This window comes from Canis lupus, chromosome 4, assembly GCF_003254725.2.
Source record: "Canis lupus dingo isolate Sandy chromosome 4, ASM325472v2, whole genome shotgun sequence".
Taxonomy (NCBI): domain Eukaryota; kingdom Metazoa; phylum Chordata; class Mammalia; order Carnivora; family Canidae; genus Canis; species Canis lupus.
In genome coordinates this window covers 73,585,241-73,610,556 of record NC_064246.1, presented here as the reverse complement: position 1 = coordinate 73,610,556, position 25,316 = coordinate 73,585,241, and the positions used below count along the sequence as shown (strand labels likewise).

At 44.3% G+C, this 25,316-nt stretch overlaps 1 protein-coding gene across 8 annotated transcripts in view; it reads right to left on the bottom strand.

Annotated features, from left to right (window-relative positions):
* Nucleotides 1–25,316, bottom strand: part of PRLR (prolactin receptor) — a 170,845-nt gene that overhangs the window by 114,834 nt on the left and 30,695 nt on the right. The window contains exon 1 of one of the 8 annotated variants that reach the window (XM_035715173.2): nucleotides 18,372–18,524. The exons of 5 other annotated variants lie outside the window; for them this stretch is intronic. The gene's annotated coding sequence lies outside the window, so the exon portion shown is untranslated. Of the gene's footprint in view, nucleotides 1–18,371; nucleotides 18,525–25,316 lie in introns of those variants that run through there. 2 more of the 8 variants (XM_035715168.2, XM_035715166.2) reach the window with 2 other exon arrangements.

Here is a 25,316-nt window from a genome sequence, read left to right as displayed (position 1 = left end):
AACTTCATTAGAAGTTCATCACATCATTAAGTGAAAAGGGACCACAGTGAGGCTTAGATTTAGGCAGGTGACAGTCAGGAGCAGAGGGCAGGTCTTCCTGTTCTTTCATTGTAGCATTGGCTTGTTTGTTTCAAAATGGAAATAAAAGCCTCTTTTCCTATAAAAGCTGGCCTCAAAATGTACTATGCCTTAAAGCAGCTATTGGAAACACAGGGTTAGCATCAGAAGCGAGGTCGGAGCCTAATTTAATTGGTCTATTAATTAGATAAATATACATATTCAACTATGTGCCAGACACCATTACAGCCACATAGAATAACGTAATAAGCAAACAGACATCGCCCCTGCTCTTGCAAAGGTCTACAATTTAGTAGAAGACAGGAGTTGCTTACTAGTACTGAGAGTGGATTTAATTTCCTCTTCTTCAGTTTGTTTTCTGTTTACTTGTTTGTTCTTTTCTTACATTGGCTCTTCAAAAGAATCTCATTTTTATCCCCAGATTAAGTGAAATGATGATGGAACTAATTCTTTAACTGGTATTACCACCCCTCTGGAGAAACTCTGCCGTAATGACTGTAGCAGACAACTCTAAGATCTCAAACAAACAAGAAAGCCACACAGGGAATCAAAAAATAAACAAATAATAATGATAGCAATCCCCGCCTACATAACAACTTGAATGTTGAATGTTGCAGTATCTGTCCTCAGAGGGGCATTCCAAATTCCAGAGAAATTTATGAATTTAATAAATAAATAAATTTATGAATACTTCCACCCATAGCCATGGGATAGAGAGGGATGCTCTTCAGGGTGCTGAGTCTTAACAATGGATGATGCCGTGGCCTGCAGAGGGAGACACCCAAAATGAGAGCTGATTGCTTCCAGAGCAGTGGTGCTATTTTTTCTCTCTGTAGGTGAGGAACATCACCCAATTAACTCTTGTGTAAACAGGGGTGATGTTCAGACTCCTTGGCAACAGGTACATCCCGGGCACTGACCCCTCAGAACAGATGCACTCGGCTGTTGTGGATAGGAAGAGGGTGACCCTTTTATCACTGGATAATGGGATCTGTGATAATGTGGGGAGAGCCCAGGAAGAAAGGGCTCGGGCAGCTGGAGCAGCAGTGGGGAAGCCCAGGGGTAACACAGTAGGTAGGTATCTGTCTACCAGAACAGGAAGTATTTCAACACATTTAAAGTATGGCTGTAAAGGTGCATGAATGTCAGCTGGGGTTGTAGGACACAAGAGGTCAGGGTTTGGGAACTGCTTGAGATCAAACCCTTAAAATGGCTTCCTTGGGGATCACCATGGTTTCTAAATAAGCCCTCAGTTCCACTCACTCTAGGGACAGATTTTAAAGAAATGTTACTTTTTGAAAAAGTATAGAATTATGTGTATGTGTGTGTGTGTGTGTGTGTGCGCGCGCATGGGTGATGCAAATAATCTCACCTATATGTGTGTTTTAAAATACCAGGGCTTTTTAAATCTAAGCAAAAAATAAATAAATAAAAATAAATAAATAAATAAATAAATAAATAAATAAATAAATAAATCTGAGCAAAACTATACTATGCATTCAATAAATTATGTCAATATTGAAAGCTAACTTTTTTTTTTTTAATGTGAACCACAGCAACCAGGTTGTTTAACCTGAGGGGCTGGGCAGCTCTGAGGAACAAGCTCCTAAAATAGCCAAACCGATGGGGAGGTACTAGCACTAGCTGGTTTCAGAAAGCAGGTGCATGTCCCTTCAGACTCAAGGCGCTTTACCCCAGAGGCACGATGCTCACCCGCGCGTGTTCAGTCTCTACTAAGAGGCAGTCAGGACAGCTCCCTGGGGAGCTACAGCGCTGCATGTTGCCCCCTCCCCTGCACTACCCCCCCCCCCCGCACACCTCCCCACCTACTTCCTGCCCTGGGCTGTCTAGACTGCATCCATGGTTCGCTTGCTTTCAGACTTTTGGATGAATGAGGCCCACAGGAGACAGAGGGAGACAAGGGGTGCAGTTGGGGCATTTATCCCCCTGCTGCCTCACTGAGAAGTCACCCTGGGCTGAATGACGGCCACTGCTTCCCTCCAGGTGGAGCTTTCGGCAGGTGCAGGTAGGACTGTTCCTGCCCCTCGGCCCTGTGGCTACAGGTGGTCCTGCAGGGGCCAGCCCAGGTACCGGCTCCTGTCTTGAATACTCACACCTCTGGGAGGAGGTTCGTTAGCAAGCCCTTCTCAGATTGTCCTGTTCGCTGTGGGGCCCCTGTGCTAGCTAAGGCGTCTCCAATCTCCTGCCAGGTCCTGGAGCAGCATGAGGCCCCTCTGTTCACTCTGTAGGGGTCCTGCTTCTCTTCCACGGAGCCACAGTGGACACCTGGTGTCTGCTTTGCTGCTGGATGGACTTTCTCTTCTGGGGAAACAGACAGCATTACATTTGCTCCAGGAAAGTGTTAATATTTTTATTTAAGCAAAAATGAGTTGTGGTTTGGTGAAAAAAAAAAAATGGAATCAATTCATTTTCGCTTCAACTTTGTGGATAAGAAGGAAGTTTCCGATACTTATGTTGTGGAGTTATTTTTTTTCTTAAAAATTTTTTTTTGGTTTCTGTGGGTTTTGTTTGTTATTGTGATTGTTCTTTTTTTTTTTTAATGATTTATTTATTTACTTATTTGTGTGTTTGAGAGAGAGGATGAGCAAGAACGAGGTGGGGGTACAGAGAGGGAGGGAGGGGAGAGAGAGAATCTCAAGCAGACTCCGGGTGAGCACTGGGAGCCCAACACAGAGTTTGTTCCCATGACCCTGAGATCATGACTTGGGTGGAAACCAAAAGTCAGATGCTTAACCAATTGAGCCACCCAGGCTCCCCAGCCCTGAAAAGACTTATCTAGAAGGCAAAGCATGTCTTATTCCCACCCTTTGACTCCACACTCTTCACCCCTCTTGTCCTTTTTCAAACCTTCTCCTGCAACCCCATCTCATCTCTGGTGTAATTTATTATGGTCTTGTTCTCTAGGGACATCTGTGCAGATGTTGGCTGATGAAATTCAATACCTTTCAGACGTGGGTTCATGTTTATGAGAGCCTCTTATAATCTAGAAAGCCTTCATTGTGACGTTAGGCGGCAGGCAGAGAAAATCGAGTTATTATTCTGGGCGAGGATCCACTTATCACCCGCTTTTTCCTCTTCCTCAGCCCTGATCCTGTTCGCTAGGGAGCAATTGTTCTAGTGAAGGAGCAGGCAAAGCAGGTCTGTTGGACCCTACAGAGCTCAATTTTAAGGAATTTGGAAGAATCATTTAGGAGCTGCCAACATTGGCCTGAAGTCTGTGGCCCTTTATTTAAGGAAAAACATTAGGAAATAAAATGCAGAATGTTGCCGTCCTCCAAGGCCTCTGGCAAGAGTGACCTTCTTGTTCAGAAGTTAAAGTCTTCCCGGTTTCCCTTTTATTTTTGCCAACTGAACCTTTTGCCTCTTACCTCTTCAAAAAGACACGTAACATTCAATTGAAAGACACTACAACTGACACTTCAGCGAACAAAGTGGGAAGGAAAGAAGAGGTTGTTAACATGCACTTCTCTTAAGGGTAGTTTTTTGCTGTTCTTCATTTTCTACATTGCTCCATACCACTCTGGCTAATTAATTTTTTATGCAGAAAATTTGAAAACCCCACAATTAACTTGTGCATTCCTTTGGATGGGTAACTGTTTCCCACGTTTTTCTCTTGCAAGCAATGGTGCTGTGAACCTTCTTTAGCCTGGTGCCAGGCACTGATATAGAGACTTTGCCATTTTGCCCCATCCACCATTCCTCCCTTTCTTTCACCTAGTTTTCCAGTGAACCCCATTTCTCTCTGCCGCACATCCAAACCACTCTGTCTGGGCTCCATGTCTTGGCTCCTATTGTCTGGCCAAATCCTTGTTTCTGACCTGTTTTGGGACCTGCCACCTTGGCTTTCCTCTTGGGAACTTTCCCAGGATGGGATTCTTGTCTCTGCCCTCCAGCTTCAGACTGGAAATTATGGATAAGAGCCCCACCCTGAGCATCACACAGCCTGTGGGACTTGTCCTACCTGGACTAAGCTTCTTCCTGACTACTGCAAGCCTCAGAGGCAAGCATGTGTCTGATTTAGTGAATGGCATATGCTTAGCTCAGGTGCAGGGTCTGGCATATGGTGTAATCTTAATGGTGATTTTAAAGTTATTTTGTGACTTAGCAAAGGACGTTCATCATGTTTGGGTATCGACTGCCCTGTAGACATCCTGATTAGAGATAGATTGATCGATAGATAGGCAGATGGACGGATGGATAGAGAGATGGCAGGTCTGTGATAGGTCCCGTACCTAATGACTTATGTAGAGTGTACACGTGGATGCCTCAACCTGAGAGAGAATCTACTAAGCAAGGCAGAAAAGGCCTTTTGTAGACTTTGCCTTCAGAGTTTTTAAGAGTAAGTTTTCCAAGCATTAGCAAGTGATGCCACTTTATGTGATTTTCTTCCAATGTGAAGACAAATAGGACATGATTTTTTTAGTAAGACTTTAAGAACTGCTCCTATTTTCTTCATCTGATCAGAGAGAAGCAACATCCTTCCACACTCACTTTATTTTTCTTTTTAAGATTTTATTTTTGAGTAATCTCTGTACCCAGCATGGGTTTCCAATTTGCAACCCTGATATCAAGAGTTGCATGTTCAACTGACTCAGCTAGCCAGGCGCCCCCCACTTTCTTCTTCTTCAATTATTAGATGATTATGGCACACAAAGTAAGAGAATACTGAGAAGCAAAAGCAGGAAAAGGATTTAAATATATATTAAATATTTAACATTTTAATATTTAAATATGATAATAAAATATAAACGTATTTTAAATATGTTATATGTTATGTATTATATATGATATAATATTAACATATGCACATGTATATATTAGAAATACACATACGTACACATCACGGCCCCCATATATACGTGCCTGATTGTTTTTGGAAACCACAACTTAATCTTTCTGTGGACTGTCTCTTATTATCATTTTAATTCTCTCCCAATTTTCTTGACTCATCCATCTATTTGCTTATAACTTCTCCCAATTACAATTTTCTTCATGGCTTTCTCCAAAGCCAAGGACTAATTTCACTACATATCAACAGGCTTCAAAAAACCATCAATAATTCCAAATTTAATCTTTTTTACCTTCCTTTTTTATTTTTTTAAAATCGAGAAATAATACAGAGGCCATAAAATTCACCCTTTTAAAGTGCACAATTCAGTGGCATTTTGGTACATTTTTAAGGTTGAATGAACATCCATCATCACAATCAATTTGAGATTATTTTTATCACCACCAGAAGAAACTCTGTAACATTACCTGTCATTTCCTAACCTCCTTCCCCCAGCCCCTGGCAACCACTGATCTACCTTTTGTCTCTGTGGATTTCCCTATTCTGGACACTTTACATACATGGAATCATCAAATACATGGCCTTTGTGATTGGATCCTATCACTTTGTATAATGTTTCTGAGGTTCATCTGTGTCATAGCATATATCAATCACTACACTTCAGTCCCTTCTATGAAATAATATTCCATTGTACAGATTATCAAATTTTGTTTACCCATACACCTGTTGATGGACACCTGGGCTGGTTCTTTCTTTTAGAGAGTATGAATGGTGTCGCTATGAACATTCATGTACACACATTTGTTTGTCTGTTCTCAATTTGGGGAGATACATACTTCGCATTGGAATTGCTGGATCATAGAGTCACTTTATGTTTAAAGTTTTGAGGAACTGCCAAACTGTTTTCTGAAGCGGCTGCACCATTGTAATGTGTCCATCAGCAGAGTACGAGGGTTTTAATTTTTTCACACTCTCACTAACACTTGTTATTGCTTGTTCTTTAAATTATAGCCATTCTTATGTGTGTGTGACATGGTATCTCATTGTGGTTTTGATTTGTCTCCCTCTAGTGAGTAAGGACGGAGAGCATCTTCTCATATGCTTAACTGGCCATTTGGATATCTTTTATGGAGAAATGCCTATTCAGATCCTTTGCCTTTTTTAAATTAGGTTATTTGTTTTTATCCTGTTCCAAGTTCAACCTTTTTAAATACCAATTTTTGTGACTCAGTTGCATCACGAAAGATGATGTTAAGGTTCATTTCTACACCGAGATCCTCTTTGTCTTCCTACTTCCTACACCTGTAGTTTATTTATGGGGTCTGAAGATAGTTATATATCCTATGAAGGAACTAGCTTGCAACCAGAATACACCTTGTTAAAATCTGGCTGCATACGGTTTAGCACTGCCTGCAGCCTAGGGTGCGATCCTGGAGACCCTGGATCGAGTCCCACGTCAGGCTCTCTGCATGGAGCCTGCTTCTCCCTCTGCCTCTCTCTCTCTGTTGTGTCTCTATGAATAAATAAATAATCTTTAAAAAAAATCTGGCTGCATAGACAAAATGCAAAATGTTCACTGCATGTTCCATAGGAAACATCATGTTGAAGAGGTAGGTTAGTTACTGATGTTAGTTGTAATACAGTCTGGCCCTACATTAATGTCATGGAGCAGATGAATTCTAGCAGTTTCTCTATGAAATGGGCATGACCAAGTCCCACTATCCCACTGAAGTATATTATAAAATGCAAGTGAAGTTTGCTAAAAAAGATTTTTGTCTATGTCTAGTATATTCATAGAATATACTAAAACCACATTTTAGCAATGCACCAGAGCTTTTTAGGAATGTATTATTTAAAGAAACAAGCTATATTTATGAAAAAATTACAAAACACTGTTAATCATATTAACATAATGGTAAGGTAAAAATTAAACAATAAAAATGCAAATATTACCCAGTCCTGGAAATTTCTGCCTGTGTGAAAATATACCTCACTTTTCTTAAAGTGCTGAGATAGTGGTTCTTAGGGTGTGCGGCTCAAGTTTCCATCAGTAACAAACCTTCTCCTAACAATGATGTCATGGTTACTTTGGGGACCTTCCCAATGACTTTTTAACCTTCCCTAATTTAAATTTTTTTGCTGGTTTTCATCATCTTCAAGATGAAGGTCCCACAGTTTTTCACACCATATGTACTCTATTCTTCACAGCTCACCAATCCTGACCATTCCTAATCCCAGTCAGCCTACCTCATGTTATCCAGGCTGGTCTGCAAATCTCTTCTCGGCCCTTGGGAATGATGTTTCTTCACCTTTGTACCTATATTGCTGACACAGTATCTAGCAAATGGGGAGGGATCTGCAAATGTTTGCTGAGACAGTGAAAGGATATATTTGGCCTGCTAATTCTTGCTTCCTGTCTTGGTTTATCTGTTCATTCAGCCTTTAAACATTCATGTCTGTTAAAGTTTTGCCCATCCTTTGCCCTATTTTCTCTATGTAGCTTCCTTTATGCTATCACCTTTTACTGATTGCTAGTTACAGGCCAGGTAAGACAGATGGTATGGGCCCTGCCCCCATGAAGCTTCCAGTCCTGCACAGTGGGGCAATAATATGCAAGTGAGCAGATAAAGAGCTACCTACCCTTGTAAGTGCTTATGGAGTGCCTGCATTAGCCTGAGTGGGTCACAGAGTAATTTTATTTTATTTTATTTTATTTTATTTATTTTATTTTTCACAGAGTAATTTTATACAACACTTACCTATGCTTCTCATTTTGACGTTTACTACATAGGTTCTGTACAGTTAGCGAATTTCTCTCTGAAGTTAAGTATCTCCTACCTCCTCAATTCAAGAATGGAAGTGGCCTATAGCAGGTATTTAAAAATCTATCATTGGTTAGTATGTCCTTGGACAAAAGTAATGAGCAACCATTTAGTTAAGTCCTAAAATGCCCAATTCTCAAGTTTTCATAGGAATAAAACTGTGTCCTATTATTTTTACTGGGGTATGTAGTTGAGTGTCCAAAACCAGCCAATAACAGCTACATAGGGATTCCACTGGCCATTCTATTTATTCAACCAAAAGTGATGTTCTTAGGGGCTAAAGTCAATCAACATCATGCTTACTAATCCTGGCATTGTTGTACATTAATTAGTCAGGCATTAGACTCTAGTTAGTCTAATAGCAGGATGAGCCATACATTTCCATTGTGAAGTAATAATGGGAGAAGAATGATTTGACATCCTTAATTTCAGTAACATTGTGGGAGGAAAGTGCTGTGCACTTACAGTAATTTTGAATTATTTATTTATTTTTTAACATTTTATTTATTTATTCATGAGAGACACACACAGAGAGGCAGAGATATAGGCAGAGGGAGAGCCTGATGTGGGACTTGATCCCAGGACCTTGGGACCCATGCCAAAGGCAGACGCTCAGCCACTGAGTCACCCAGGTGCCCCAATTTTGAATTATTTAATGTAACTGTTAAGTTCAGAAACATCTTTGGGCAGATGCCTAGGAAGAAGAGATCCCCCTCAGACTATGTTATTCTTCTAAAGGAGTCCCTCCCCTGCCTTAGCACGTTTAATAACACTAATTTGCAGCATCCAATTCTCTATCATCAGAACTCATTCACAGATGAAGCACAATTCTTTGTAAAGTAAGAAATAAAGTGGAAGCTAAAATTTTCCAACCCAGTGAATTCTTTCTATATGATTAAGGAGAATAGATCCTAAAGCCTTCTTACAGGCTCTGTGCGTGCAAATAGAAGGTAGAAGTTATCCACACACATTTAAATGTTTCTCCACCTTCTTTCTTGAGATCTTTCATGGAGACCGCTGACAGTTTTAAGGTCTTCAGCTGCTGTTAGGTAAAGTTGACAAGTTATTGCATTTGGCTGAGAGGGGACTTGGAACATGCTGCACTACATCTGACCCATGTTCCACCATTAACCACTGAAATTTTGAAGATGTATTTTCTGCCTGGGAGAACCTAGCCTGCAGCCCGTGTTCTCAAACCAAGGGGTTTTGTGGGCATTCTTTGCAGATCAGTGTGTAAAGCCTTTCAGACAAATAAAACTTCCATGAGGAAAATTTTGCTGAATTCAACCACCATCTACATCTATGCTAGGTCAAGTAAAGAACAGCTTATAGGGCAGCCCGGGTGGCTCAGAGGTTTGGCGTCGCCTTCAGCTCAGGGCCTGGGGTCCCGGGATCGAGTCCCATGTCGGGCTCCCTGCATGGAGCCTGCTTCTCCCTCTGCCTGTGTCTCTGCCTCTCTCTCTCTCTCTCTCTCTCTCTCTCTCTCTCTCTCTGTGTGTGTCTCTCATGAATAAATAAATAAAATCTTAAAAAAAAGAGAACAGCTTATAATTGTTGACCTAGAGAAACCAGGGCACTGTCTAAGCCTGACTCTTAGTCCCACAGTTAGTTGGCCAAATAGTGCCTCTTCAGGTTAAGTGATACTGCTGCCAGAAATAATTTTCCCTCTGTAAATTAAGTTATGTAATGTTCTGTGTAATGGACAGATCTCCATGCAGATAGATTTTATGACCAGTGTCATAAGAAGTACAAGAAAGAGGAAGAAATAGTAACAAGGCAATCAGGAGAAATAATTTCCACCTCACACTTGATGCAAGCTACTGTTTCGTCCCTACTTAAAATTTCAGGATAAGCATGAACGTACCAGTTGGAAGAGTCCTAGGAGATGGGCATGATCAGTGGATGATTAGAGCATATTACCCAAGCACTGAATCATGCCCCAGAGCACACTAATGAAGCTTAATAGTTCTTAGTAATTTTTAATAATGTTGGTTTTATAAACAACCCAAGGAGAAAGGAACCAATTTAAATTCCTGTTCTTGGCACCATACGGTTTCCGAAGAGACCATCCAGAGTTGTCTGTGGTTTCATTGTATTTATTGGGAACATGAAAAATAAGCTCATCCCATTATATGCAGTTGATCATTTAGAGTTAGGACGCTGCCTTATTTCACATAGAACCAAAGTGGTGTAACACCCAGGACTGGAAAATGTGTTTTCTCAACAGGAGGAGACTTTTGCTGTTTCCCCAGTGATCTATTTCATTTGGACAAATAAGAAGACAGACTCTTAAGAGCCACATTATGTCCTGAGAGGGACATTCAAGATCTTTCTCCCTTCTTTTCATTAGCTTCCAGCTTAGCAAAGTAATTAGAACCTGGGAAATTCAAAAGACCAAAGTTGGGATGAAGGGCTCCCAGACCCCCAACAAGCCGTCTCAGGCAATTACCATGATGAGAAACTAAGCCTTCTTGTGTTTTTTTCTCCTTTTCCCCCTGGTCGTACAGGTGCTTTTACAATAAGAAAAAAATTTAGGGTAGAGATAATTCAGTTGTCAACCAGATGTAACCATGTACTGTTAACACTGGGAAAGATGAGTAATCTGGATGAGGCTTTGGTTTTTATGTCTCTTGGGGAAAAAGGCAGAGCACAGTCCAAGGAAGCAGTCCAGGGAAATCCTAGGAACTCGGCTACCCTTCCATTCTCTTTGGGCTTCACTATCCAAAAATATCACCAGGCTCTATTTTTCCATTGCTTCATGGGACTAGCTGTCATTCACTCCACTTACAGAATTAATTACTCCTGAACATGTATGCTTTTTTACTGAAGGCAGTGCCATGCTGTTTAAATTCTTTTACGGACTTAAGAAACCCCGATGATTTCTCCTTCTGTGACCATCATCATTAAGCTACTGTTTTACGGAGTAAAACAGTATTTACTGAGAGCTCACCATGTGCCAGACAGAGTTCTGAAGTTCTGGTGTGGTAACTGACTCACAACAACAGTAGAAGTCAGGTGTTATTTCCACCTTACAGCCACAAAAGTGAAGGCATATCTCAGTTTGATAACTCATTCCAGAACATGAAAGTTAATGAAGGCAGAGGCAGGACCTGAACCCATGTGGGCTTGGCCTCCACAGCCCATGCTCTGATCCACAATGTGTACCTGCCATTTGTGATCCAATGGCTCCCCAGACAGTAAGTTTAAAATACTTTGCAACCTTATTAGCTTCCCTGTTTCTTAGGTTTTCTGTGCATGAAATAGTTGATGTAGGAAATTAAAAGTTTGTGGAATACAGAAACCATACACCCACTTTATTATCCATCCACTTAAAAAATCATTTTAATAGTTAGCAACAACTAGTGCAATCTCCTGCCCAAGAAGGCATTTGCTCTTCAACCTCTCTGACTGGTGTCCCTTCTGCCCCTTCCCCCACCACATGCCCCTGACACTGAGCCAACACATCAAACACCAGGCAAAGCATCAACCTGCACAATGATGCTTCACTCTAGACAACTCTAAGTGCTGGAAAGACTTGGTCATCCATAATATCCTTTCCCTAGTCCTACTTTTACCATTTGGAGTGAAGAAGAATACTTCTCCCTCTTCCATATGATAGTCCTTTAAAGAATAGAGCAGCCATCATCTTCCTCTGGGAAACAACATCCCATGTCTCACATTTCTCTGGTATCATCAATCTATTTCCCTGTCACCACCCACTGGACAAACTATAAGTTGTCAATGTTCCTTGTCAAAGGTACATCACAGAATTGAATACAGGATTCTTGATGTGTCCTGGCCTTAATTCTTGGGTTCTCCAGTAAAGCTGGCAGGCTCATGGTATGCCTTCCACATTCAGAAAGTGTGGCCTGATCCCAGGTCCTGAGTCTGTCTCCTAAGGATCCTGTTACACTTGCTTAATTTAATTTAATCTAATTTAATTTAATTTAACTTAATTTAATCAAGGCCAGGGTCTCTAAGATACCCCTTAGGGTCCATGTGATTTCCTCTTTACTTCACATGTGGAGAGAGGCCATAGAGTTTGAATAAAATTCTGATACTTCATTGTGGTCAGCTATAGACACACATGTGGGCATGTGATCATTTTCTTTTGGATAGAGAGCCCAGAACTGAGTGGAATGTTGAAACCTCAGGGATGTAGATGGATATGTTTCTGGGAAAAACAAAATAGGCATGGTACTTGAAACATTCCACCATTTCCTTTTGCCAACTCACACAGTCAAAATATGTAAATATATATATATATATTTTTTATATATAAAAATATGTTTCCTATCTGCAAGAACATAACCAAGAAGACCTGAATTTATTCTTAGAGAAAAAGTCATTTTGGAGTGGATCAGTCTAGATATCAAATTACCATCCCAATCTATGGTGTGAATTCTCTCCCATCAGAAGACTGGCCTTTTTCTTGTGCCTTTACCTGTAAGACCTTTTTGCTCTTTTAGGCCCCTGGAAAGATGTAAAAGAATTCCTGATAATGGTTGGCTGATTAAAATGATATCCCTCAGAAGAGTATTTGCCTTTTATTGAGGCACTTTGAAACTTTTAAGCTTTTAAAAAAGTGAGAACTTGATGGACTAGGATGCATTAGACATGGGCATGGCGACCATTGCAGCACACGGGTGCTCATCCAATGGTGTTTACCTAGAAGGTCAACCTTGCCTGCACCTTACCTCCTTCCCTTTCTCACAGGGCATGCATGGTTCTACTTGACCAAATCAGGGACACACTAAGGCTGCAGAGGAGATAGTATAAGTGGAGTTCTAAGCACTTTGCATAAATTTATTCAACCTTCCAAATAATAACATAAGTATCTATGAGGCATCTAAGAGGTAGGTCATCTGATTTACCCTAATGCCATATGTATCACAAATGCTAAGCCAATGTGGGGTTACCATTAGTTTGAATGATGAGATTTTGGCATGTTGTAGGTCAAGGTCCACTTCTGTATTACAGCAATAAAGGAAAATTTTATTTTGCATAAAAAATTTGGGGAACTGTTTGAAGAACATTAGAGAAACATCTACTAAGGGCATTCTGAAGCATCCTAGGCTTTTAGACTTCCCTGGGCAGGAAGCAAGGCGTTAGTCTTACTCTCTAGACGTAGGCTACCCATCGGTTACAGAAGCCTCAACCATACACTGAGAAAGAACAAAATGAATTTCCACCTCCCTTCCAACCTAAATTCCAAAATGTGTTAATTTCATGGTGGGTGTACCCCGGCAATCAGCCAAATTCCCCTGACAGTTTACCATCATTTAGAGTTATTTTGCACAATGAATGATGTTCTCTCTAAATAGGCTCCAAGTCAGGCCAGACTACCCCAGTTCCTTCTAAGGTAATGTGATTTTTATTCCCTCCAAACCCCTGTTTGGTTGAGACATTGACTAGGAAAGTCCACTTCTCTAGGAAGACCTTTCCCAAGTGAACTCCCTGAGGTTTCAGGCTTGGGTCCCTTCTAGCTGAAATTACAGACCTGATGTTTGTCTGTCTTTCTGTCCTGTACCCTGATGAGGAATCCAATGGAGGCGAAGTCCTCATGGAAACATGCTTTCAGAAAATGCCCGAGCCTTGCATCAAGACCTAATCTCAGCTCACTATGGATTTGTTTAGTTGTTAATAATTAACTGTGGGACTCCTAGCAGGAGCAGTGACACTGGTGGAATTTATACATGCACACTGCTGGGATCGAGGCCTATCAAGGAATGAGAGCAGCTGTCTCCCCTCTGCCCACGTGTCCGTTACTCTAAGAGCAGCCCTGTTGGTTCCTTGTGAGAGGCTGGGTGGAGGCGGAGGGGGGCTGGGGTTATATTTGGCTGCACCTGTTTCTGCTCAGAATCCTGGGAGCAGGAGAGAGTTTTCCCAAGCATATTGGCACCTTATATTTCTTTTTATCTTTTTCTTTTTTTTTTTTTTGGTACCTTATATTTCTACTGGGCGGTGCTGGCATAATGAGGACAAGTAACTTCGCCAGGCGGCTCACCCACAGCACGACCCTGCGATGCTGCCCAACCTCCAGACTAGAACGTGACCTGGACTGGCCCTGGAGAGACCTGGGAGACGTAGAAGGTGTGTCTTCTCCACTCGAGGGAGGCATTCCTCTCTACACCCCAGTAGCCTCCATGTGGGATTAGTGAGCCGCCGCTTGCATCAGCGTGCGCTGGGCTGCGTAACAAAGGGCCACGAGCTGAGTGGCTCAGACAACAGACGGTTGTCGTCCCCGTTCTGGAGGCTAGCTTTCACCTGACGGGAACGTTCACGCGATGGGGATTTGACATGATAGTGGCTGTAAGACAAAGCCATTATAGTCACAGGCAGCACAAAAATGATGCGACCAATGACCGAGTTTCCCGCGAGCCCTTTCTCCGGCTGGCCTTCCCCTCCGACAGGGAGCCCAGGGTGGACAGGTGTGGAGAGGGTGTCGTTTCCGGCCAATCTTATTGTAACAGCCTCTGATGCATTCTGTGTGTCTGTCTGGTTCCTTCTAAACTGCTCTCCACATTTCAGCCAGGCCTTCCTGCTCGAAGTATGAATCTGATTGCACACCTCCCTGCTCCACGGCCTCCCATGCACAGACCTCAGGGTCCCTCCTGAGCTGGCTCCGCCTTCTCCCTGGGCCTCCAGCCACTGAAATCCCAATGACCTCCCTGCTTGCTCCGTGCCTTTGCCTCTGCGTTGGCTCCTGTCAGGAACATGCTACCAGTGCCCTCCTCCTCTCAACCTTCCCTTCAAGACTCGTTTCAGGTGTCAAGTCCTTAGGACTTCTTCCCAGATCAGCCCAGATGGGCTCCCAGCTTCCTCATGCAGACCCACTACCCGGGCGTCTTTCAGAACCACAGACTACAGACTTTATCACACTTGTTATGAAACTTCGTGGGGAAAAGACTATATTTCAGGTATCTTTGCGTTCCAAGTCAACCCTGTTATATAACTCAGCATTTGCTGAGAGAATACATGAGTAAGTGAGTGACCTATAATTTTGTTATAGACAGTAAGGGCATGGCTGTGGGCTCTGTCATAAATGTCTGCCCTTTAATGGCCCCGGAAATTCAGGGCTCCTTGGGAAAGAGCCAGTGCCTGCCTCTGCCTGCCACTCTCAGCTCTATGACCTCCTCTCTCCCCTACATCCCAATTTCCTGGGGACTCTGGGTCCCATGCTTAGGTTTTACCTTTGTTATGGGTGGATATTTAAATGTGCTCCCATGTCTGTGGCTAACAAACGGGATAAGTGGCAAGGAAGGGCATGGACCAAGAAAGAAGGAGTTAAGTCTAAAGAGTGTTCAGGAAAGCCAGGGAGGAAGAGCATGAATGGGAGGAGAGAGGCGGAGGATTGTGTGGCAGTGGTGCGTGTTCCCAGGACAGAGCAACTGAGGCTTGCCACTTTGCCTCTACTGCCAAATGGTGGACTGTGCCCTAAATTTCCACAAGCAGGTCCTACGCCTGAAGACAAAAGCCAATGAGCAAGAAATGAAGCTGAAAGTTCCGTGTCGTAAAGCACCAAAATAACAGACACCCCAAGAAAATAGATTTTGGTGAGGCACAGACACCATCTTCCTCATAGAACTTTTTGGATATGGAAAGTTTTGTCGTAGTCTGTGGGGATCCACATGTGCCAGCAATGCCCCAGACACCGCCAGGTTCAGCAGAAGTGGCCAGATGTGGATGCATCAGGAGAGACCAACTGTCCCCAAGGCAGACACCATGCTGTGATTTGAGCTTGACTCTCCTCTGTTTGTGCTTCTGATTACATGGAGATGTTTGGACTACTTTTTCTACCCCTCTGGGGACCTACAGAATCAACACTGGGCCACCTACCTCACAGACATGTCCTCCTTCTTCAGGGATTGCCATTTGGTGCTTCAAGGTGGGAAGGCAGCTATTCATCACTCCACCTAATGTTTCTACCTCTGCCTTCCATCTAATTAAATGTCTACAGTAACCCTGACTCCTCTAGTGAAGTAACAGTGGGGATGAGGAGTCAATGCATGTCTCCATGAGCCCCATTGTTCAGGATAGCCTTTGGGTCAAGAATCCGCTACATTCTTTTTCTTACAGAAGAAATTCTCAAGAGCCCTCCACTGGTTGTGGGAACTACATAGGGCACATGAGTATTTACATGGGTAGGATAGGAACAGACCCCAAGCCAGACACCCTCATAGTCTTCCTGCTCATTACACGGGAAGTCATGTGGATATCAAGGAACACCAATACCACACCCTAGGAGAAGACCAGATTTTAAGCAATGACCCTGCAAAAACACACCAGGTCTGAGTGATGTGCTATTTTGTCCAGGGAGCACCACTGAGCTACTAATTTGTAACTGGCAGATTTCTATGTGCTTTGCAATTTTTGACCTGACTTACCAGCTCCCCTGCAGAGCAGCCCCTTCTCCCCAGCTGCACTCCCCTCACTGGGCTTCAACCATTCCCACTCATGGACTGAGACTTTTGTGGCACAGAATTTCCCCCTGTACGCTAGCATCTTTTCTGAGTGGAAGGCATGGCCCATCTTCCTCTCGTAGCTGTTTCTTATCACCTGAATCACCCCGCTTGTTCTTTCAGTTATACAGAAGTTGTTTGGGCTAATTATCCGGCCATGTGATTGGGTTGAAAAACGAGTACATGGAGAGCTGAATTCCAATCCTATGGCAAGAAAGCTTTTTTAACCTCCTATGTTAGGTTGGCCCATATCTCCCTTGGTTTTTCCGCCTCCCTACAGTCGGGCCTGCTTGTGTCTGTAGAACATCTCACAAGACAGGTGAAGATGGTGGCAACAGACATGTATTCCCAGGGAAGAAGGTAAAAGTCCTAGGCTACCCTTGCCCCACCGCCCCCCACCTGTGGCACAGAGGGGCTCAGCCAAGCAGGCAGCTGGGACCCGCCAGAGATGACAGGCCAGCCTCAGAAGCTTCAGATCTTCTGGTGATTGGGCAAACTTGCCCTTTAGAAAAGATTCTGGAGGTTTAGAGGCCTTGTCAACTATTCATTGGCTATCTGCCATGTGTTGGACTCTCAGGATGAGGCTGGCATGGTTCTTACCCTTATGAAGTATCTATAAAACTTCATGACTATACAAGCAGGGAAGGCCTGGCAGGAGTCAGCGAGGAGTTGGCCTCTCTCACTGAACACTGGTCTCAAGAACCTTGTCTTGGGCTGGTTCAGGCCTCTGCACTAAAGTTTGTTATTCCCCTTCTCTAAACCTTTTGCTTCTTTCACATCTTGTGGCCTTTGCTCCTTCCTCTTCATCTACTCTTCATTGCTTGCCTTTTTAAAAAAAAATTTTTTTTTTATTTGAGAGATACAGCCTGTGCACACAAGAGTGAAAGAGCATGGGGTGGGAGAGGCAGAAGGAGGGGATGAGTGGGGAGGAGGAGAAGCAGGCAAGCAGACTCCCTGCTGAGCAGGGATCTCAAAGCAGGGCTAGATCCCAGGACCCTGAGATCATGGCCTAAGCCAAAGGCAGATGCTTAACCAAGTGAACCACCCAGGTGCCCCTTGCTTCTGCTTTTTAACTCACTGAAAAGTCTGCTTGAATGGATGAACAAGCTGTGGCACATCCATACAGGGGGATATTACTAAGCACTAAAAAGAAATGACCTATCAAGGCATGAAGAGTGGAGAAAACTTAAATGCATATTTGCTAAGTAAAAGAAGGTTGTCCGAATTCTATAGAACTCACATTCTATGTGATTCTGGTTATATGATATCGTGGAATAGGCAAAATATAGACTGTAAAAGGATCGGTGGCTGCCGAGGGTATGGGAGAAAGCCAGATTGGGAGAGACGGGATTTTAGGGCAGTGAAGCTATTCATATAACACTGTAACGGCGGACACCTGACATTACACACTGGTCAAACAGAGCGATACAACACAAAAGAGTGAACCCTGATGTAAACTACAGACTTTAACCAATACTAATATATCCATATTGGTTCATCATTGTGAGAAATGTACCAGGCTAATGCAAGATGTTAATAATAAAAGGATTTGCATGTAGGGGAGACTGGGTGACACTGGAACCCTCTGTATTTTCTTCATGATTTTTCTGTAAACTTAAGACTGCTCTAAAAAACCGACAGCTGTTAAAACAACAACAACGACAACGACAACAACACCTCAGCCCAAAACAGTTATGGTTGATGAAGGCGGCATGCACGGGCTCCAGTGGCTCTGCACAGTTCAGTCTCTCTACCTTCCTGCTGGATCTGGAGGTGTTCCCAATTCCACATCAAGCAATGCATCCTTCACTCCAGCATCTTCTGGTCCCTGAACCATGCCCCGTCCCCAACTTCTCCCCGCAATTTGTCCTTTCCCATTCCCCTAGGACAGACTGGTCTGTCATGTGATCACGCCAGTATATTATCATGTTGGCCTCTCCATCTTTGTGCCCATGCCAGGTCCACACTTTCCTCTTGGAATACTTGGGGTTCACAGTGGGCCTTCACGTTGGTCTTTATGTTAACATGTAGTGTCCTTGCCCATTTCTTATCAAAACACAGCCCTTTCCCTAAGACCTTTGAACAGCCATTGATATGCTACTTATACTCTCTGCCCGCTGCCCGTTCCTGGTCCCAGAAGTGAAAGATGGGAAAAAAGGATCAAAACCGACAAAGAAATGGACAGTCACCAAGGCTCACCTGGGGCGTTTCTGCTGTCTGTCACCCCGCTCACACTCCTGGCTGGAGCCTGCCACATCTTTGTTACGAGTCTTAGAGACAAGTGGCCTGAGATGACAACCTCTCCTACATTTCCTCCACTGACAAGGAGAACGTTGGGACTCTAACCACTCATCCTTTTACAACCTGGGAAAAGGTACAACCCACTGTTAATAATTTATCTACATATTAAAGTACAGAGGATTGCAATCATTGTTCAGTTATGAAGTTAGGGCAGACAAGACAACCCATTGCTGAAAAACATGAAGGGACACTTTGTTTCAGTTCGTTCCAAGGGTCAGAGTGTGGGGTCAGGGGTCAGCTGGCTCACGTACGTCTATTGGGTTTGGCTGGGGGTAGGGGTGGGGAAGACCTTTGTCTGTAACAGGTTCTAAGCAAGAAGTAAAGTTGATTTTGAAGGAAAAATACTAATCTCAAGTTTCCAGAAAGACCAGCCCATCAACTCTTGTGAAATACAGGTGCTGAAAAAGACCAAGAGAATGGTGCATTCTGATACCGTATTCAACAGTCCTATACTGAGCCTGCACGCCCCAGAAAGGCAAACCGAGAAGTCTGAACCCAATCCTGTAGGCAGGGAGGAGCCACTAAGCTTTTTGGAAGGTGCCAAGAGTGTGGCAGGATAAAAAGAAGGCAAGAGAGGAAACTAAAGGCAGAGGGAGAGGGAGAAGCAGACTCCCCCTGAGCAGGAAGCCTGATGAGGGGCTCCATCCCAGGACCCTGGGACCATGACCTGAGCCCAAGGCAGTCTCTTAACTGACTGAGTCACCTAGGCGCCCTTAACTGAAACTCTTGAAGGAATTCTCCAAAGCCTGACTCCCCTGAGTCAGATGCACCTCCTTGCGCCTTTGCTCCTCACACCGTATCACTAGGGCCCCACCAGGAGAAGCTGGGGGGCAGTCCCTCACAGCAGAAGCTAGTTGGGGGGCCAACAGTCCTGAGCATAGAATCCTCATTGGCTGTGAGGTCCTGCTCTAGACTCAACTCCCCAGGTTCTGCAGCAGTACTGTTTGTCTTCCACCCTGTAGCTCTAGAACCCAGGCACAACATAGTAGGTGCTCAGTAAATTCTAGGTGAATAAATGGGTGTATAAAATTTGAGCCATAGCTCAGGATAACCTCTTTCAAGCTGACTGTGCCAACCATTTTCTTCTGGAGCCCCTCCTCCTCCGGATGCATCAAGAATTATGATTCCCCGGAAGGCTGGGTGTGGAAGTGGTGGTATGAGAGGCATGGTTTTCTTTTCTGCTGCCTCCACAGCATGAGAAGATGCCCAGGGCATAGTAAACTGCCACACCTTTGGAAGAATGTCTCCAAGTTTGCTGAAGAAGATATGGCAGGGCTGTGGGACACATTTAGCAATTCCCTGGATCCTTGAGGGAAAAACAGGAAAGGAGAGAAGTCAATGGAGTTTTGCTTATCCACGTAGAGAGGCTCAGTGTGTCTGACTGCTCACGGCCCTGGCCACCAAAGGAAGCCACTGCAATGGCAGGCAGGAGAACAGAAGTCCTCTGGTTCCTTCCAGGAGGTTGGCAATGACTATCCTCGTGGGGGTTTCTTACAAAATCACATTCTGAAGTGTGAAAGGGGTCTGGTCGTGGCCTGAAGGTAAGGAGTCTTGCATGGGCAAGGGGGTTAGAAGGAGAGAGGATGAAGGGCAGAGGTTAGGCTGGCACCTCTGTGAGCAAAGGCATGACAGACCTCAGCTAGCAGGCCTCGCCTCCTCGAGAGAAGTGCTTCTGTAGAAAGGAATGTTCCTCACTCCCCGGGCTGAGGCATGAGGACTGTTGTGCTGGTGGGAGCACGGAGCTCTCGCCTGGGAGCCTGGGCAGCAGCCCGAAGCCACTGGCAAAGACACCCCAGTGGGTCTGCAGATCGACTAAGTGGAGGCCAATTAAGACTTCTCTGAGGGAATGGGTCCCAGGGGAATGGATGGTCCTTGGGCACCAGTCTCCCCTGGCCTCAACTTTTTTCTTATCCAAGGTAAATCACTTTGCCAAGAACTTTAGTCAAAAGGAGAAATAAGTCACTCATGGGAAAGGAAGAGGGTGAGGCCAGCTCTCCCTGTGTGCTTTGCTCCAGGACCTGAAGCAGACTCAGCGAAAGTGTTTAAAGCTATAATGGTTTTTTGCTTTTCTCTTTTCTGTCTTTGAACACCACTTAGTCAGAGGGCCAACTCCGCCCGCCCCCTCTGGCTGCTCCCCCAGTGTCTGGGCTATTGAAGATGGGGTTAGAGCCCAGGTGAAGGATTAAACTCTCCTGGAGTTGGCATCCCTGCCTCTCCCCTGTTCAGCTGAGCTCTCCTCTATCCCTCCCCACCCGACTGCCAGTCCTCTCATCACAGCCATTGAGTCTTGAGGCTGGAGAGAGGACCTACCGGTGTAAACGTGGAGGGCAGCTGGAGGTAAACCAGTGCACGCACCTCACATCATCCCTGAGAGAGCACTCGGGCTAGGCTGAGACTCACCCCCTGCAGGGAGCCTCTATCGCCAGGGGGTGCTGCTCTCAGCACACATCCTTGCTCAATTTTGGATGGGAGCAAAACTACCAGAAGCCAAGGTTCAGGGTCCCCTCCCTCCCTTTTAAAGATTTTATTTATATTCATGAGAGACACACAGAGAGAGGCAGAGACATAGGCAGAGGGAGAAGTAGGCTCCCTGTGAGGACCCATGTGAGACTCGATCCCAGGACTCCAGGATCACGCCCTGAGCCAAAGCTCAACCACTGAGCTACCCAGGCATCCCAGTTCAGGGTCCCCTTTACCACTTAAGTTGGCCAACATGAATCTGCATCAGCCCCTGGGGATGATCCTTGGACATGCAACAGCATGAGAACGAGACTGGCAGGCAGAGGAGCCACACCTGTCCTGGAGAGAAGGCAAAGCAGCCTCTAGGCCCTGCCCTGACTGTGGGGGAGCCGCCAGGGGTGTGGCACCGGAGGTGCACACGGGACCATTTCTCTAGCCAGCCCTTCAATTCCTCTTACAACATCTTTTGGCCTCCCTTCAGCTCCCCCAGTGACAGAGAAGACCCACTTCAGGAATTTGTCAATGATGCTGACAACTCCCGTACTCCTCCTGTAGACATCCCAGGGCCCCTCTGAGAGCAGGAGGGTTGAGAAAACCTTGTCCCAGAGAGGGATTCTCTTTTCCTGCTCACCTGGTGCTGGTCCCAGGCCCTAGCAGAGTATTACTCAATAAAGTTGTCTTATACCTGCCAAAGTACCCAAACAGAAACTTTTTTTTTTTTTTTCATGCCCTGACTCCACGGAGCCCTTAGGGAAGCTGCAAAGCTGATAACCTCCCGTGGGCTTTCCTGGCAACAGACGAAGGACGGGTTTCTGTGGATGCTCACAGAAGTCTCTCTATTGCACAGAACAGACAATGGCATTTTCATCTTCTCTTTGCCTCATTCCTTTCTCAAAGACAAGCACGGGAATTCCAGACTCTAATTTCCCTACCCCTATTGAGTAACTAGCCATTTAATCTTAATTTATTTATTTTTTAATATTTATTTATTGAGAGGGAGAGCGTGGTGGAGAGAGGCCCAGGTAGAGGGAGAGAGTCTTAAGCAGACACTGAGCTGAGTGTGGAGCCCGATGTGGGGCTCGATCCCACGACCCTGAGATCACGACCTGAGCCAAAACCAAGAGTCGGCTGCTTAACCGACTGCACCACCCAGGAGCCCCAATTTATTTTATTCTTTGTTGTTGGTGGTTAAGTGGGGGGCAACAGTTCTCTAAACAGGAAAGTACATTGGCTGTTGAAAGAAATATGTTTTTGGTTTTCTGCTTTGTTTTTATTACTAAATTCCACCACTTGGGTCTTTGTTCTCTTTTCCTTCCCCACCGCTTCTTTGCCACTAAAAAGTATGTAGTACCTACCTGGGTTAGGTCATAAAATCAGTCACTTAGACTGTGGTTACTGCAGCTCTTGACAGTGCAGAGCCGCTCAGGGAGTGTCAGACACTCTCTACAGGTAACCTGTTAGTCCAATGATCTGCTTAAGCCAAGAAACCTGAAACTTTCCCCACAGCCAGCAGATCGGTTCCCCCTTGAACTCTTTGATCCTAAATAAAAACCACCACCATAAGAACAACAGCAAAGTTCACACGAGCTAATTATGTGTCCTCTGCCTGTGACTTTGGCTGTCCCCGAAAGACTGGATTTCTGGGTCTCCAGAGCTGGCCACAGAGAAAGCAGAGTCCTTTGGCAGGAAGCTCCAGTGTCAGAGGGAACAGGGCTTCTTTTCCTCCAAAAGCACGAAAACCAAGAGAAAATGCTAGAAATGTGGCCATAAGCCTTCTAACCTCACCAAAAGGGTGATACAGTTTGCAAGACAATTGGGCTTTTCTTTTCTTTTCTTTTTTTAATAAATTTATTTTTTATTGGTGTTCAATTTGTCAACATACAGAATAACACCCAGTGCTCATCCTGTCAAGTGCAATTGGGCTTTTCTTAAATGTAAAGAAATGCTGTAGGAGAAATGCAGGATCAGCCAAGAGACTGGAATTCAGGGTGGATCCCCTTACTCTGTATCTTCCCTCCTCCCCAGCCAGCCAGGCTGTGTGATTTGTGGACATTTTCAGTTTAAGATCCCCTAGATGTGAAATGCTTAAATCTATGAGGCAGATTAACATATGTGGCTGAAAGTGTTATTTTCTGAAAAGAAGAGTTGTTTGATCTACTCTGCAGTACTATATGATTAGTAGTAAAAATTTCCACCAATTTCCTGTGATCCAGGTAATGACAGGTTTTTAGGGTGAGGTGCCTACGTGGCTCAGTCAGTTAAGCATCTGCCTTGGGCTCAGGTCATCATGCTGGGGTCCTGGGATTGAGCCCCACACCCAGCTCCCTGCTCAGTGGGGAATCTGCTTCTCTCTCCCTCTGCCCCTCCCTTGGCTTGTGCTCTTTCTCTCTCTGTCAGATAAATAAAATCCTTTTTAAAAAAAGATTTTAAAGGCATCATTCTTATAGCTAGAAGTTTACCTTAAAGGGAGTGAAACTTAGGAAACTTTTAAATATCTTCTAAAAGACTTTCTGCAAAACTTGAAAATTGAAAACAAACAAAAAAACAAGTCTTCCAAAATATATTCTCCCTCTGTACGTTCTGTCCTTCATCATTCTTTAAATAAAACCTGGTTATTACATGAGCAATGCAGTAACCACAAAACTTATCTTGATATTACAAAATAAGGTGACTGTAGATCTGTAAACGAGATGGAAAACTAGTATTTTGCATACTTCTCATTGCAGACTGCTCATTCCCACTACATTTTATAGCTTTCTCAATCCCCATAAATTTCAAATTTGTATTCCAAGGGAGCAAAATTTCCAAAAATATTATGTCTATTGTCACAACTAAATAGAAACCCACACTGAATGGCGAGAAGAAAAACAAAGGCTTTGATAAAGCCCCCTGCCCCTAAAAAAAGTAGAGACAGAGAGCAGTGGTTCTAGCCCAGACCCAACCCGAAGTGTGGTTGTGAGTTTTAGAAAATGCAGTTTCTTTCCTGCCAGCATGGTCCTCTAAGCCCTGGGTGGTTCTGATGACTGGCAGGAAGGAGGGCTGCCCTGGAGGAGGGGTGGCACTTGGAAACTGGCTACTTATTGAGGGGACAGAGGATGGATAACCCAGCAGAAATGAGTAAGGGACAGGCAGGGCCAGGTAGGGAGAGATAGGTAAGGGGCCACGGAATCAGGCTCACAAAAATCTCAAAAATGTGGAGATGAAAGGAAACCAGAAATAAACAAATCAGACCATCCTGTCCCTAAGTGTCAGAGGTGGGGTCTTGTTATAAGAGCTACTCTGGGCCAATAGAAAATGAACCAGACCCTAAAAGGGAAATGGGCCTTTAAAGGTGTTACCACTAGTCCTTACTCAACGTGATATCAATAGAGATGTTAAAAGGATTTAGGTTCCCTGGTTGGCTTTCAATAAAAGACAAACCCTACAAGCCCCCAGTGGCAACCCTGTCGAGATCCCTCTTACTCCTGAGGGCTTTCTCTGTATCCTTGCTTAATGAACTTGTATCACTTTACTCACTCTTCTTCATCCTCGAGATTCATTCTTCGACTCCGTGAGATAAGAATCTAGCTCTCCCACTTCAGAAAGACCAGTACAAAACCTACTAGCTTAGGGCTATTTCTCCCAGATCCTCACTTTTGTCTTTTGGAAATTGGGGATAAAAATACTTCACAGGCTATTGGGAGAAATAATAGATTAACGCACCTGTCCCATGGGAGGCAATCGGTAAATGGCAACTCTCACTATGGTCAGTGACCCTGGACACAAGAGCAATTCAATTCTGTCTTGGCCTTGGCCACAGGCTACCCCAGGATCTTCCCTCTGAAAGCCCTACTTGCTCTAGGGTAAGAGAAAGTTGTTAGTCATTCCCAGAATATAAACATCCTCAAGGCAGTGATTCCATCTAGTTTGTTGATGACAATGGCTTTGTCCAGCAGCCAGGTAGAGACTGCTCAAAAATATACTGTTTGTAGAAGGTAGCTTAATCTCACTCTACAAGGAAATGGAGATACTCTTATGGACACATTCTCTAAGAATAAAGCTCTTTTTAACCAAGCTGATCTGGCAGCTATGGATTGCATATGGGACTGAGGGAAAAATCCAGACTTTCTGGCAGTGCTATGAGGTGTCAGGACACTAGGGCTACAATTCTAAGAGTGATACCTTATCTTTGTATGGTGCTCTCCAGCTTAGAGAGACTCTCAGCACGTCTAGCCTAACTGGTTCCTCCTCTGTGAGACATCAGGCCAAATAGTACCAGCCCCATTTTATAATGAGAAGTAGACAATCCAAAGAGTCAACAGATTCTCCCGAGATCACACAGGTGAACAGAATCAGAGTTAGAACTCACACTCAGACCTTTTATCCTTCATGCTCAGGACTCAG